The sequence below is a fragment of the Mobula birostris genome, chromosome 2, assembly GCF_030028105.1.
Source record: "Mobula birostris isolate sMobBir1 chromosome 2, sMobBir1.hap1, whole genome shotgun sequence".
NCBI classification, from domain to species: Eukaryota; Metazoa; Chordata; class Chondrichthyes; order Myliobatiformes; family Myliobatidae; genus Mobula; species Mobula birostris.
The window spans coordinates 227,488,046-227,503,808 of NC_092371.1; the positions used below are offsets into that span (position 1 = coordinate 227,488,046).

The following is a 15,763-nucleotide window of genomic DNA, read 5'->3' on the forward strand; positions in this document are numbered from 1 at the left end:
TTCTGTATGAAATGAAGCCATGAGACATGTTCAGTGCCTTATATGCAGTACCATCAAATAATTTGCAGCACTCATTTTGATGTTACCTGACATTTCTACCATTCTTATAAAACTCTCAGTGCCAATCATTGATACAGACCCAAAATGGAAAATTTACTTAATAGATTCCTACATGGTCTCTTCTCAGAAGGCAGAGTCCATCTTCTTTAAGGTAGGTTTTTCCTTATGTTACATAACATTCTAATCACCTCTCTCACCTCACTACCACCACGCCTCCTGCTTAATTTTGGTGCTCACATCTTTAGGCTTGGCTCCCTATTATTTCCATAGTCAAATAAGCTGTTCATCTCTTCCAACTATTCAGTCAGTCAGTTCTCCAACTGCATCTACATGGGTCATACCCTCAGCCTCTCCTAATTTTTCAACTTCATTCACCTAAACATCTCAAATGCCTCCTGATCATGTTCTCCAAGGTCAAAGTTCAACACTGCTCTCTGATCGTCTCTATGGACAACCACTCAATTTTGATTGTCTCCATTGCTGTTCACCCCATCTCCACTGTTTCTATAATACATCCCCACTTTCTACAATGCACACTCACTCAGTCTTCACCCAGCACGCACCCCCATTATACTTCCCCTCTGCTGGATTATTTCCTCCACCCAGACCCCACAGTGAATCTTCCGAAACGACAGAGATGTAAATGAAGAAAAATAAGCAAAGGGAGAAGTGAGAAAGAAGGCAGTTTAAAATGGAGGAATTCAACTGCCAATCAGGGAGAGACAACTAGAGTGGAAGACTTGATATATAGAGAGAAAGGAACAGAAAATAGAAAGAAAAATAAGAAAAGAATCTGAATGATGTTCTAGTCACAAACAAGAGAATAAACAAACTGCTGGAGGACCTCAGTGGGCCAGGCAGCATCTATGGAAAACAGTACAGCTGATGTTTTGGGCCGAGACCCTTCATCAGGAACGATGTTCCAGTAATCACCAACATCAAATTAATGGCAGGAGATAGGAGGTCAGATGGAGGTCAGTGACCAGTGGTGTGCTTCAGGGATCTGTTCTGGGATCCTTACTATTCGTGATTTTTATAAATGACCTGGATGAGGAAGTGAGGGATGGGTTAGTAAATTTGCTGATGACACAAAGGTTGGGGGTGTTGTGGATAGTGTGGAGGGCTTTCAGAGGTTACAGCGGGACATTGATAGGTTGCAAAACTGGGCTGAGAAGTGGCAGATGGAGTTCAACCCAGATAAGTGTGAGGTGGCTGATTTTGGTAGGTCAAATATGATGACAGAATATAGTATTAATGCTAAGACTGTTGGCAGTGTGGAGGGTCAGAGGGATCTTGGGGTCTGAGTCCATAGGACACTCAAAGCTGCTGCGCAGGTTGACTCTGTGGTTAAGAAAGCATATGGGACAGAATAAATGATAACAACAGCTGTACATGACTTCCAAGGCCACGTGCTGGATGTAGGAGCAAGAGCTAATTTATCACCCAGAACACCTAAATGGAATTTAAAGGAGCACCCTGGTTTGGGTGGAGTCTTTAAAAATTCAAATGTAGCCTAACTTCTTTCACAACATATCCACCCTGTCCAGTGGAAACTTTGAAAGTTATTGTGCTCTGTGGGTAAATTATCCTCATCGCCAATTTTATGCAATAGCCACTTGCCAACCATACATGAGTATTGACTATGTTTCAATCAATTAATTCTGGTCAGTATAACACAAGATGGTTTACATGACATATGAAGTGTGATGTTAAGCTTATCAGCCACAACTCCTGAGTATCTCCATTTCAAGACAGGGATGTGAGAGAAAATAGAAGGGAAATGTACACATAGTGGCCACTTTATTAAGTACACTGTATACCACTGTATGCAGAGTGCTTTGCCCAGTGCTCTACTCTCTGTATACACATGACTGTGTGGCTAGGCATAGCTCAAATGCCATCTATAAACTTGCTGATGATACAACAATTGTTGGTAGAATCTCAGGTGGTGACGAGAGGGCGAACAGGAGTGAGATATGCCAACTAGTGGAATGGTACTGCAGCAACAACCTGGCACTCAACGTCAGTCAGACGAAAGAGCTGATTGCGGACTTCAGGAAGGGTAAGACAAAGGAACACATACCAATCCTCATAGAGGGATCAGAAGTGGAGAGAGTGATCAGCTTCAAGTTCCTGGGTGTCAAGATCTCTGAGGATCTAACCTGGTCCCAACACATTGATGTACGTAATTATAAAGAAGGCAAGACAGCGGCTATACTTTATTAGGAGTTTGAAGAGATTTAGCAGGTCGACAAATACACTCAAAAACTTCTTTAGTTGTACCATGGAGAGCTTTCTGACAGGCTGCATCACCATCTGGTATGGAGGGGCTACTGCACAGGACCGAAAGAAGCTGCAGAAGGTTGTAAGTGTAGTCAGATCCATCCTGGGTACTAGCCTACAAAGTACCTAGGGCATCTTCAAGGAGCGATGTCTCAGAAACGCAGCGTCCATTATTAAGGACCACCAGCACCCAGGGCATGCCCTTTTCTCACTGTTACCATCAGGTAGGAGATACAGAAGCCTGAAGGTACACAGTCAGTGATTCAGGAATAGCTTCTTCCCCTCTGCCATCTGATTCTTAAATGGACATTGAATCTTTGGACACTAACTCACTTTTTAAAAAATATACAGTATTTCTGTTTTTGCACGTTATTTTAAACCTATTCAACACATGTAATTGATTGACTGGTTTATTTACTATTTTTTTATTTTAGTTATTATTATTTTTTCTCTCTGCTAGATTATGTATAGCATTGAACTGCTGCTGAAGGTTAACAAATTTACACATCACATGCCAGTGATAATAAATCTCATTCTGATTCTGATTCGGACCTGCTTGTTAATACAAATATCTAATCAGCCAGTCATATGGCAGCAACTCAATGCATAACAGCATGCAGACACATAGAAACAAAGAAAACCTACAGCACAATACAGGCCCTTCAGCCCACAAAGTTGTGCCGAACATGTCCCTACCTTAGAATTTACTAGGCTTACGCATAGCCCAACACAACAAAGTTGCTGGTGAATGCAGCAGGCCAGGCAGCATCTCTAGGAAGAGGTACAGTCAACGTTTCAGGCCGAGACCCTTCGTCAGGACTAACTGAAGGAAGATTTAGTAAGAGATTTGAAAGTGGGAGGGGGAGGGGGAGATCCAAAATGATAGGAGAAGACAGGAGGGGGAGGGATGGAGCCAAGAGCTGGATAGGTGATTGGCAAAGGGGATATGAGAGGATCATGGGACAGGAGGTCCGGGGAGAAAGACAAGTGGGGGGGGGAACCCAGAGGATGGGCAAGGGGTATAGGCAGAGGGACAGAGGGAGAAAAAGGAGAGTGAGAGAAAGAATATGTGTATAAAAATAAATAATGGATGGGGTACGAGGGGGAGGTGGGGCATTAACGGAAGTTGGAGAAGTCGATGTTCACGCCATCAGGTTGGAGGCTACCCAGACGGAATATAAGGTGTTGCTCCTCCAACCTGAGTGTGGCTTCATCTTTACAGTAGAGGAGGCCGTGGATAGACATGTCAGAATGGGAATGGGATGTGGAATTAAAATGTGTGGCCACTGGGAGATCCTGCTTTCTCTGGCGGACAGAGCGTAGGTGTTCAGCAAAGTGGTATCCCAGTCTGCGTCGGGTCTCGCCAATATATAGAGGGCCACATCGGGAGCACCGGACGCAGTATATCACCCTAGTCGACTCACGGATGAAGTGTTGCCTCACCTGGAAGGACCGTCTGGGGCCCTGAATGGTGGTAAGGGAGGAGGTGTAAGGGCATGTGTAGCACTTGTTCCGCTTACAAGGATAAGTGCCAGGAGGGAGATCAGTGGGGAGGGATGGGGGGGACGAATGGACAAGAGAGTCGCGTAGGGAGCGATCCCTGCGGAAAGCGGTGGGGGGGAGGGAAAGATGTGCTTAGTGGTGGGATCCCATTGCGTTACGCATAGCCCTCTATTTTTCTAAGCTCCTTGTACCTATCCAAAAGTCTCTTGAAAGACCCTATCATATCCACCTCCACCACTGTCACCGGCAGCCCATTCCACGAACTCACCACTCTCTGTGTAAAAAAACTTACCCCTGACATCTCCTCTGTACCTACTTCCCAGCACCTTAAATCAGTGTCCCCTTGTGGCAACCATTTCAGCCTCTGACTATCCACGATCAATGCCTCTCATCATCTTATACACCTCTATCAGGTCACGTCTCATCCTCTGTCGCCCCAAGGAGAAAAGGCCGAGTTCACTCAACCTGTTTTCATAAGGCATGCTCCTCAATCCAGGCAGCATCCTTGTAAATCTCCTCTGCACTCTTTCTATGGCTTCCACATCCTTCCTGTAGTGAGGCGACCAGAACTGAGCACAGTACTCCAAGTGTGGTCTGACCAGGGTACTATATAGCTGCAACATTACCTCTCGGCTCCTAAATTCAATTCCACAATTAATGAAGACCAATACATCGTATGCTTTCTTAACCACAGAGTCAACCTGCGCAGCTGCTTTGAGTGTCCTATGGACTCGGACCCCAAGATCCCTCTGATCCTCCACACTGACAAGAGGCTTACCATTAATACTATATTCTGCCATCATATTTGACCTACCAAAATGAACCACTCCACACTTATCTAGGTTGAACTCCATCTGCCACTTCTCAGCCCAGTTTTGCATCCTATCAATGTCCCGCTGTAACCTCTGTCAGCCCTCCACACTATGCACAACACCTCCAACCTTTGTGTCATCAGCAAACTTACTAACCCATCCCTCCACTTCCTCATCCAGGTCATTTATAAAAATCACGAATAATAAGGGTCCCAGAACAGATCCCTGAGGCACACCACTGGTCACTGACCTCCATGCAGAATATGACCCGTCTACAACTGCTCTTCTGCCTTCTGTGGGCAAGTCAGTTCTGGATCCGCAAAGCAATATCCCCTTGGATCCCATGCCTCCTTACTTTCTCAATAAGCTTTGCATGGGGTACCTTATCAAATGCTTTGCTGAAATCCATATACACTACATCTACTGCTCTTCCTTCATCAATGTGTTTAGTCACATCCTCAAAAAATTCAATCAGGCTCATAAGGCACGACCTGCCCTTGACAAAGCCATGCTGACTATTCCTAATCATATTATACCTCTCCAAATGTTCATAAATCCTGCCTCTCAGGATCTTCTCCATCAACTTAACCAACCACTGAGATAAGACTCACTGGTCTATAACTTCCTGGGCTATCTCTACCCCCTTTCTTGAATAAAGGGACAAGATCCGCAACCCTCCAATCCTCCGGAACCTCTCCCATCCCCATCGATCTTGACATGGACAAGAGTTTTACTTGTTGTTCAGACCAATCATCAGAATGGGGAAGAAATGTGACTGAAATGACTTTGACCGTGGAATGATTGTTAGTGCCAGATGGGGTGGTTTGAGTATCTCAGAAACTGCTGATCTCCAGGGATTTTCCCACACAACAGTCTTTAGAGTTTACTAAAGCATCCAGTGTGCAGATTCTGTGGGTGGAAATGGCTTAATAATAGAGGTCAGAGGATAATAGACTGGTTCAAGCTGACAGCAAGTCAATAGTAACTCAAATAACCACCCGTTACACCAGTGGTGTGCAGAACAACATTGCTGAATTCACAACATTTTGAACCTTGAAGTGGGTGGGTAGCAGCAGCAAAAGACCACAAACATACAGAAATGCACCCAGTGGCCACTCTATTAGGCATAACTCCTGTACTTAATAAAGTGGCCAATGAGTGTATATTAAAAAAGGTCAAGAGGATGAATTTTCCTTCAGGCCTTACAAGTATTCCTTGCATTTTCCCACCCCTTCCTTTGCTTCCATATGAAGGAACTATTTACACTGAACACTGTCCGAGAGTTAAACATTCTTGGTCATCCTCATGCTGAAATGATCTGTTGTGGCACATTATTCTCCATAGTGAAGTTTTCTCAAAAACTGAAATACATGACTTTGTAAACATACTCAGCTATATTTTGGTTTGGTCTGTTGAAAATTTACCGTACTGTTAGACCTTACAGAGAGAGGGGGTATTTATTCTTATGAATTAATTGAAAACAGGTGATCCTCCAGTTTTCTACATCAACAAATTGGATGAGTTGGTAAGGTAGCACAGCGTATTGCACCTGAGGAAAATTAGTGTAGTAATTACAAAGGGGATGAATATGTTCTCAGCCTCACAATTTTGGTTTTAAAGTTTTAGTAAATTGGTGACTGGTTTTGGAATTTTTCTTTTGATTTGAATGATGCACAATGTTTTGTAGATTAGTTCAAAAATCCTACTTCAATATATTTTAAATTTAGAAAGTGAGACAATAAAATGTGAAAATAGTTGTGGAGGTCGAATACTTTTTCAAGGTGAAACATCTTAACCAGTAAGGAGAACTTCGATAAAAGCTCGACGTGATAAAGAGTTTAAAAGTTCTAACTGGTCATGAACAAATCTTCTAATGGAATGAGGGCCGTAAAACTCCCAACAATCTGCTCTAGACTATCTTCCCTTGTGATGATTCGGTAATGCTTCCTGTGCTTCCTTTCAGCTTGTTAGAGCCTCAGGAACCGTGGCCTCCTGCATCTCACCAGGGCCTCGTATCCAGTGCTCCCTTCCAGCTGTCCAGGACTCTGGTTTCTTTGTTCCCACTACCTCATTTTTAACGGTTCTCCTTAAATCAACCAGGGTCCTATTTCCTTTCATACCAGCTGAGCTCATTGACAGATTTAATATCTTACTGTGTAACCTAAAAAAAAGAAAAAAGAATAACATCCATTATTTTGAAAAAATCTGCTATTCTGGTTCCATGAAAGTCCCGCGAGTGTCAGATTATTGGAGTTCTATGTGCAACGTGCAATGTACTTTTAATTTAGTTTGTGGAGGGTCGTTAATAGCCATATATACTTTTTTTTAATTTGGGAGAAATTTTCTCACTAGTCTGTTCATATAATTAATGAAATTAACCCAGGCATTTGCCTCAAAGGACATATTTCAGCGGCATAACTTCCATGGAATACTTGATTATACTTTAATATAATCTTTAATCACATTCTTATTGAGATATTGATCAAGTTCTTATTAGAGAGGGTAATTAAAGTTACAATATCTGCATCTGCTGGGAGTCTGTTCTGGTTATCTGTTGCTCAGTAGAGAGTAAAGAATCTTCTATAACCCATCTATTTTGAGATTTGTTGATGCTGTACATTACCTTTTTAGTCCTGCAACCACTCAGAAAGCTGCAACACAAGCTCCTTTCAGTAATTTAAAATATAGTCACAGTGTAGAATAAAGGCCCTTCAGTCCATACATCTATGCTATCACTTTTTACCCATCTACACTAATTCCATTTACTCACATTAGGACTATCGCCTTCCATGCCTTGTCTATATGTCTCTCTAAAGGCCTTTGAAATGTAGTGATGCTATTTGACTGCCACCACCTCTTCTGGCAGTAAGTTCCAGATATCAATTCTTCTTCTTCATAAGACCATCGCCCCTAACAGGGCATAGGCCGCTAACAACAGCTCGCTGGAGTCCCCTGTCCTGGGCAGAACTTTGATCATCCCAGTGGCTTCTGTTTTCTCCTCATGACTTCATACGTCTTCTAGGCGAAGATTCTTCCCCTCTCAGGGATGAGGTCTTTGGAGCTTCTGTTGAGTTTTTATGGGGTGGAGTTGCTAGCCCCATGCCTAACCCTCTGTCCCAATCAAAATTACACAAAATAGCAATAAAAAGAGGAGTAATTAGAAATCAGAAACACATATAACCTAAATGGCAGTGTCCAATCCAGAAACTGCATCGATTAAACCTTGCCCAAGACCCAAGACTCCGGCACCAGCATAGGAGGAGCTAAAGATGGCACCAGAGGTTTTTGCGGACCTGGGTGACTTCTAGTTCATCCGCAAAACAGTTTAGTTCTCCACTTCTCATGTATCTCTTTTTCTTTTTCAAGGTGGCTGGGGTCCTGTCAGAGATCGTGATCTACAGTTGACAAGTGGTGTTCTACAGGGATCTGTTCTGGGACCCCTACTCTGTGAATTTTATAAATTACTTGGATGAGGAAGTGGAAAGGTGGGTTAGTAAGTTTGTAGATGCCGCAAGGTTGGGTGGTGCTGTGGATAGTGTAGCCGGTTGTCATAGGTTACAACGGGATATTGACAGGAAGTAGAGCTAGGATGAGAAAAGGCAATTGGAGTTCAATCTGGAAAGGTGTGTTAGGCCAAACGGAGTATTGTGTTCAGTTCTGGTCGCCACATTATAGGAAGGACGTGGGAGCTTTAGAGGGAGCATGGGGGAGATTTAACTGGATGCTACCTGGGATTAAAGAACATGTTTTGTGATGACAGGTTGAGCAAGGTAGTGCTTCTCTCTTTGGAGCGAAGGAAGATGAGAGGCGACTTGATAGAGATGCATAAAGTGATAGAGGCATAGATAGAAGTGGACAGCCAGCATCTTTTTTTCAAGGGTAGTAATGGCTGACATGAGAGGGCATTTCCTAAGGTGAATGGAGGAAAGTATAGGGGGTAACAGTGAGAGATTTTTTAACACAGAGGGTGGTAAGTTCATGAGGGTGGTGTTAGAGGTGGATACACTAGAAACATTTAAGAGACTCTTAGTTTGGCACATGGTTGAAAAAATATGGGGAGCTATGTGGGAGAAAGGGTTAGATTTATCTTGGAGTAGGTGAAAAGATTGGCATAACCTCACGGGCCTTATGGCCTGTACTGTGCTGTACTGTTCTATGTTCTGTGTTTTATAAGGTAACAAATAAAGACCCATTACTTAGGAGAGAGAAAAATGGAAACAACAGACAAGTTAACCTGACATCAACTAGAATCCTTTAGGAATGTAGTTAACTTTGTACTTAGAAGATAATAACAGCATAGGGAAGAGTCAACATAGATTTATGAAAGAGGTATCATATTTTAAAAATTCATTCTATGAGTCCGTAACCAGTAGGGAATAGGGAACATAAGAAGTATAAATAGGAATAGATCATCTGGCCTCTTACACCTGCTCTACCATTTAATAATATCACAGGTATTCTTTTATTTAAGTACCTCTCTCCTGCATTAACCCCACATCCCTTGACTCCCTTAATATACAATAATCTTTCTGTCTCTGTCTCAGATATATTCAATAAATGAGCTTTCATAGTCCTCTTGGGTTAAAAATAATCTGGTTTCATTGCTCTCTGAAGAAGACAAAGATATTTCTCTTATCTTACCAAAAGACAGCCCTTTATTTTGAGACTGTGATCCCGCCAATGGAAACATCAACTTTGCATCCGTCTAGCTTTGTCAGAATTTTGTAGGTTTCTTTTAAACTCTCAGGAGCATAGTCCCACTCTGCCTACTCTCTCATCATAGAACAAATCACTCTGGTGACCCTTCATTGCTTTCTGCAGCATATACTTGCTTTAAGAAGGAAACCAAAAAAATACATTGAATTCCAGCTGCACTTTCATCAGGCACTCCATAACTGCAGTAAGATTTATCCACTCAAGTATGTAATGTATTTGAACATTCAATGAGACTTTGATATGAATTATTAAACAATATTACAGCGCATATGATTAGATTAATATACATACTAGTGGTTCCTTAAAGTTTTATAGCTGGGGGTGGTAATGGGGATAAGCTCCAACTACGAATTAAAAGCTCCCAATGGTGTGCGCCTCAAAATAACCTCTGACAATCAAGTCCAGCTCCTGGCCTTCATGTGTGGCTTCACTACTAAGCCCAATGGACCTATTTCTACTGACAGGAGAAGGGGCAAAGACAGGTTACTGGCACCCTAAAATCAGTCGCTTTAGGCAGATGGGCATGTTAGCTATGGTTGGCAGCTCATCTAGGAGTAGGAAAATTCTGATCTCAAACCTTTGCTGCCTTGTGGCTATACCCACTCATGGGGAAGGCTTTGGGACTAAATCTTGAGGGAAAATTCCGGAGCTGGAGTCTCTAAGGCAGTCCTACATTGAGTTCAATGCTGACTGGCAACTCCTGCGACGCTTCTGGTACCGAATTGTATCGGTCTCTGCCATTCCTTTGGGTCATCAGAATCGTGGAGAGGAGGAACTTACTACATGGCAACAGCTTGCTCTCCATATCGTACTGCCCAGGCTTGTGAATCTAGACAACTAGGATGCAATATCCATGGTCAAATTTGACCAATACAGGCCCTCACCTCACCTCACTAGTGTGGCCTCCAAGAGGACCACAACTCTGCTGTAAGACTTGGAGGTTTGCATGCCTCAATGACCTGGAGAGCTATGTTGGCTGGAGTCAGGGTTTTACGCTTTGGCTCTTGTAGGGTCACCCATGTCAAACAGGTCAAAGGATAGAGAGCAGACTAATAGTGGTCCACCAGTCCTCCAGGTTCAGAGGTTCAGCTCAGGGCTAACAATCCAGACTGGTCAAACAAAATTGTTATGGGAACAGCAATGAAGAATCCTTCATTTAATATTTCATTAGGAGCTCGAAGAGCTTTGGTTTGTTACCTAAAACACCGAAAAACCTCTATAGATGTATAGTGGAGAGCATTCTGACAGGCATCACTGCCTGGTATTGGGAGGAGGGGACTACTGCACGGGACCGAAGGAAGCTACTGAAAGTTGTAAAGTTAGTCCGCTCCATTTTGGGTACTAGCCTCTGTAGTATTCAAGACATCTTCAAGGAGCGGTGCCTCAGAAAGGAGGCGTCCATTATTAAGGACCCCATCACCCAGAACTTGCCATTTTCTCATTGTTACTATCAGCAAGGAGGTACACACTCAGCGATTCAGGAACAGCTTCTTCCCCTCTGCCATATGATTCCTAAATGGACATAGAACACATGAAAACTAGCTCACTTTTTTTCATATATTATTTCTGATTTGTGCCATTTTTAATTTATTTAATGTAAATATATATACTTACGGCAATTGATTACTTATTTCTTTTTTTCTTTCTATATTATCATGTATTACATTGAACAGCTGCTGCCTTTTTAACAAATTTCACAACCTATGCCAGTGATAATAAACCTGATTCTGATTCTGCATCTGTGTGTGACAGTATTCCTGAGTCTCCACCCAGAACTTGCATGACAGACAGTGGTGAAAACCGAACTACAGAGACGATGAAGGAGGCCCAGAACACCGCTAGTGATGGAGAACCTTCATTGCTGCCCTAAACATCAGCGGCATTATAGGCAGCAGAGAGACTAGTGTGGACTGAAAACCGGTCAATGGGCATAAAACAGAGAACACAAGAAATTAGGAGAAGGGTTTGTCCACCTGATCCATTAGGAAGACCCTGGAATTCAATAAGGTCATGTTTCAGATTTCAATTCTTCTGTAGAAACAAATAGGCCATTTTTGGAGGCTATGATCAGTGGGAGGCTGTTGGGATCACAGGCAGGGCACCAGCTTGTTCTTAATCTACATGTATCTTAGATATGCCCGAGGAGATCAAGTGTAATATAGTTTAGTCTGGTGATGAAACAAAGCAGATGTTCATGTGGGTTGTACAAAGCAATAGTTCTCAACATGGGCCATATGGCCCTCCAGGGGGCCATGCCAGATTTTGTGGGGGCTGCAAGTAAAAGACAAGAAACTGGAGGCCCACAGGAGTTTGTGAATGGGCCATGATAAGATAACTGTTTTAGTGAAATATTACTGAACTATATAAATAAAAAAATACATAAATATGTCGATTTAATTGGAACCCTGAATGAAATGAATGGGAAAATATGATAGGTGATGCAAATGAGGCAGCAAAATACCTTAGCCTGTTTTGTGTGTGTGTGTGTGTGTGTGTGTGTGTGTGTGTGCACGCACACGCGCATGCATGTGGGGGGATGGTTAGAGTGGGTGCGGCATGTCAATCGCAATCTCTGCTCTTGCTTGACCACGCACAAATCGCCATTTACAGCCCCGCAAGGTGGGCCAGCTGAGCCGTGCTCCACATCACAAACTGCAGATTGGGTGGGGCTGTCTGAAGCAAGGGCAATCAGCGAGTGTGTAGCAGGAGGCTGGTTCTGTTTGTCTTCCACTGGCCCCTGCGTGTTATCAGACTTGTAAAATGTGACATGAAGGCTGCAGATACTGTAGTGGGGTCATCTGCCAGAAATGGCTAAACTAAAGACAGGCAAGCACAAACACAAGGAAATCTGAAGATGCTGAAAATTCTAAGCTAAAGAGAGTCAAGAACGCTGTGAAGTCTACTACTGCATCACTATCTATCAATGGCACTTCCATTAAATCCCAGATAGTTGTCATAATTTAAAAGGAAGTTCAATTTGCTTTTCTTGGTGAGTACACATTCTTTATCGGCACATAGGATTTGCATTTATAATAGCATTTAAATCAAAAGTATTTTCCTAAAAAGATTAAATTAAAAAATGCTACTTAAAAGCTAGCTTTATTTTTACATGTATATTCAATACTGATTCTTATTCCCATGAGATTATACTTATTGTAATTCTTCAATGTTTATTAATTTTCCATAGCACCTACTTTCACAATTGAATTGCTACTGTTCAGCATCAATATTGGACATCACAAGTTTATGCAATTTCCTTCTATTCTAAAATAGAATTGGAAGATGATGATCTGATTGTGTATCTTGATCATTTGAAACATCTGCACACTGATTGGACATATTTCGATTCAGGGAGCTGCTGGAGATGCATATTCCAGATTGGGCGGTGGATCCACTGGGGGTGAACATGAATGTGAATTTGCTGCTGACACCACATTGCAGGAATGTCTAATGGAGCTGCAGCGTGGCAGAACAGCTCAAACAAAATTCAAATGCAGCAAGCAACATTTCTGGATAAGGAGAGGTACTCAAAATAAGTTTCCAGAGCTCTGGGAGAAAGCAAAGTAGTTTTCAATTGCATTTTTTATCTCTTATGTAGTTGAATGTGGTTTTAGTCAGGCTCTTCACCTGCTCTCATAAACTCGTAACCATCTTAACGTGTCCTGACGAAGGGTCTCGGCCCGAAACGTCGACTGTACCTCTTCCTAGAGATGCTGCCTGGCCTGCTGCGTTCACCAGCAACTTTGATGTGTGTTGCTAACCATCCTGATGTTGTGAAAAGAGGTGATCTTTGATTCTCTCTAACCAAGTTGCAACCAAATAGTCAAAAACTCACCAGTTTGCATCAGTCACAAAATGCTGGAGGAACTCAGCAGGTCAGGTAGCATCTAGGAAAAGAGTACAGTCGATGTTTTGGGCCAAAACCATCAGTCCTACTGAAGGGTTTTAGCCTGAATTGTTGGCTGCACAGAGGTAAATGCAAGTCACAAGTGGGCCACAAGCAGAAAAAAATTGAGAACCATTGGGACAGATGGTGCAGAAAAGCTACAGAGAGTAACATACATAATGCTGGAGGAGCTCAGGAAGTCAGGCAGTATCCATGGAGGGGAATGAACAGTCAACATTTTGGGCTGAGATGCTTCATCAGTATTATAGGCAGGCTATCAATATAGGCAAGAGCAAGATTAATAAAGTAAAAAATGTTAAATTTTACAAAAGTAAGTTTTTTTTAAATGGCAAGAAACTGAAAGATTTTGGTGTTTAGGTGGTCCTGGGAAATGGGTCACTGAAAATTAGCATATCAGTACAGCAAGCCATTCAAAATACAAATGGTATGTTTTTCCTATTGTGAGAGAATTGATAACATGAATCAAGGTGTCTTACTACAATTATATCAGGACTTGGGGCACCTTTAATATTGTTTACAGGTCTGGTATTCCTTCCGAAAGATGGATCGATTTGCGATGGAGGAAGTATAACAAATATATTTAAGGCAGAGGTTGATAGATGCTTGATTGGTCAGGTCATGAAGGGATATGGGGGGAAAGGCTGGAGGCTGGAGCTGAGAGGATAAATGGATCAGCCATGATGAAATGGTGGAACAGACTCGAAGGGCCAAATGGCCAAATTCTGCTCCTATAACATATGGTCTTATGGTCTTAAATATTTATTAGATAGATTCTGGGTAGATGCCATTTGTCAGATGAAAAGAGATTAAACTGACTTTCTAGAATTTAGAATTAGAATTTATTTTATTTCTTACATCCATTTCATAACATGGGGGAGTAAAAATCTTTATGTGCATCTTTGTTGCAATATACAAGTGATAAGAAAGGGAAATGATACGAAGATTGGTGGAGGGGCAGCTAGTGTTGAGGAAACTGGTAGGATGCAGAAGGACAGACAGATTAGGAGAATGGGCAAAAAAGTGGCAAATGAAATACAATGTTGGGAAATGCATTGGTCATGCACTTTGGTAGTAGAAATAAATGTGCGGACTATTTTCTAAACAGGGAGAAAATCCAAAATCTCAGATGCAAAGAGACTTGGGAGTCCTTGTGCAGAACACCCTAAAGGTTAACTTGCAGGTTGAGTTGGTGGTAAGGAAGGCAAATGCAATGTTAGCATCGATTTCAAGAGGTCTAGAACAGCGGTCCCCAACCACCGGGCCGCAAAGCACGTGCTACCGGGCCCTGAGGAAATGATATGATTTGGTGATAGGAGTCAGCTGCACCTTTCCTCATTCCCTGTCATGGCCACTGTTGAGCTTGAATGCACGCGAGGTCACTACGCATGCGTCATCCATGTCAGCGCGGAAAGAAGATCAACTCCTTGAGCTTGCAAGTGACAGCGGGCTGAAAAGTATGTTTGACAAAACATCTCTGCCGGCAGTCTGGATCAAAGTCAAGGCTAAATATCCTGAGATAACCACAAAAGCACTGAAAGTGTTGCTTCCATTTCCAACATATCTCTGCAATGAATGCAACGAAAACTAAATTGCAGAATAGACTGAACATAAGGAACCCCCTTCGAGTATCGCTGTCTCCCATCACTCCTCGATGGCACCGTCTTGTTGCAGGGTAACAAGCCCAGGGCTCCCACTGATTCAGCGATATTGGTGTGTTGCAATGATTTTATTTGTTCATACGGGGAAAATATGTGCTGTGTGTCTAATATCCAAACGTTACTCAAAATGTTATGATGCTATCGACTTATAGGTGACTTATAATTGACTTATCACTATATTCATGTGACGAAAATATGCGGTGTGTTTAGTATTAAATTTGTTAGATAAACGCTTTTAGAAACAAAATTGAGTGTATTAGCCACTTATCACCTATATTCCGGTCGTGATTAACACCCCCCCCCCCCGAATAGTATCGCCAAAAACGATTTGTAGAAAAAATCGGCACGCACACGCATGCGCACTGGTGCCCGCGCAAGGCTTCATGGTCAAGGTAGTCTTTCTCGGGGTAAACACAACGTATTTGACTGCTACTCTTCTCCGTTGGCAACCCTATCCCCGTCCCCACCCCACCCCCGGTCGGCCGGTCCGCAAGAATATTGTCAGTAATAAACAGGTCCGCGGTGCGATAAGGGTTGGGGACCCCTGGTCTAGAATACAAAAGCAGGGATGTGATGCTGAGGCTTTATTAGGCACTGGTGAGGCCTCAGCTTGAGTATTGTGAACAGTTTTGGGCCCCTCATCTTAGAAATGATGTGCTGGCATTGGTGAGGGTCCAGAGGAGGTTCACAAGGATTATTCCAGGAATGAAAGGTTATCATACGAGGAAAGTTTGATGGCTTTGGGTCTGTACTCGCTGGAATTTAGAAAGATGAGGGGGGATCTCATTGAAACCTTTCAAATGTTGAAAGGCCTAGACAGAGTA

At 42.7% G+C, this 15,763-nt stretch overlaps 1 protein-coding gene across 1 annotated transcript in view; it reads right to left on the minus strand.

Moving 5' to 3' along the window:
* nkain2 (sodium/potassium transporting ATPase interacting 2) overlaps nt 1–15,763 on the minus strand; it is a 646,326-nt gene that overhangs the window by 53,374 nt on the left and 577,189 nt on the right. The gene's annotated exons all lie outside the window — the stretch shown is intronic.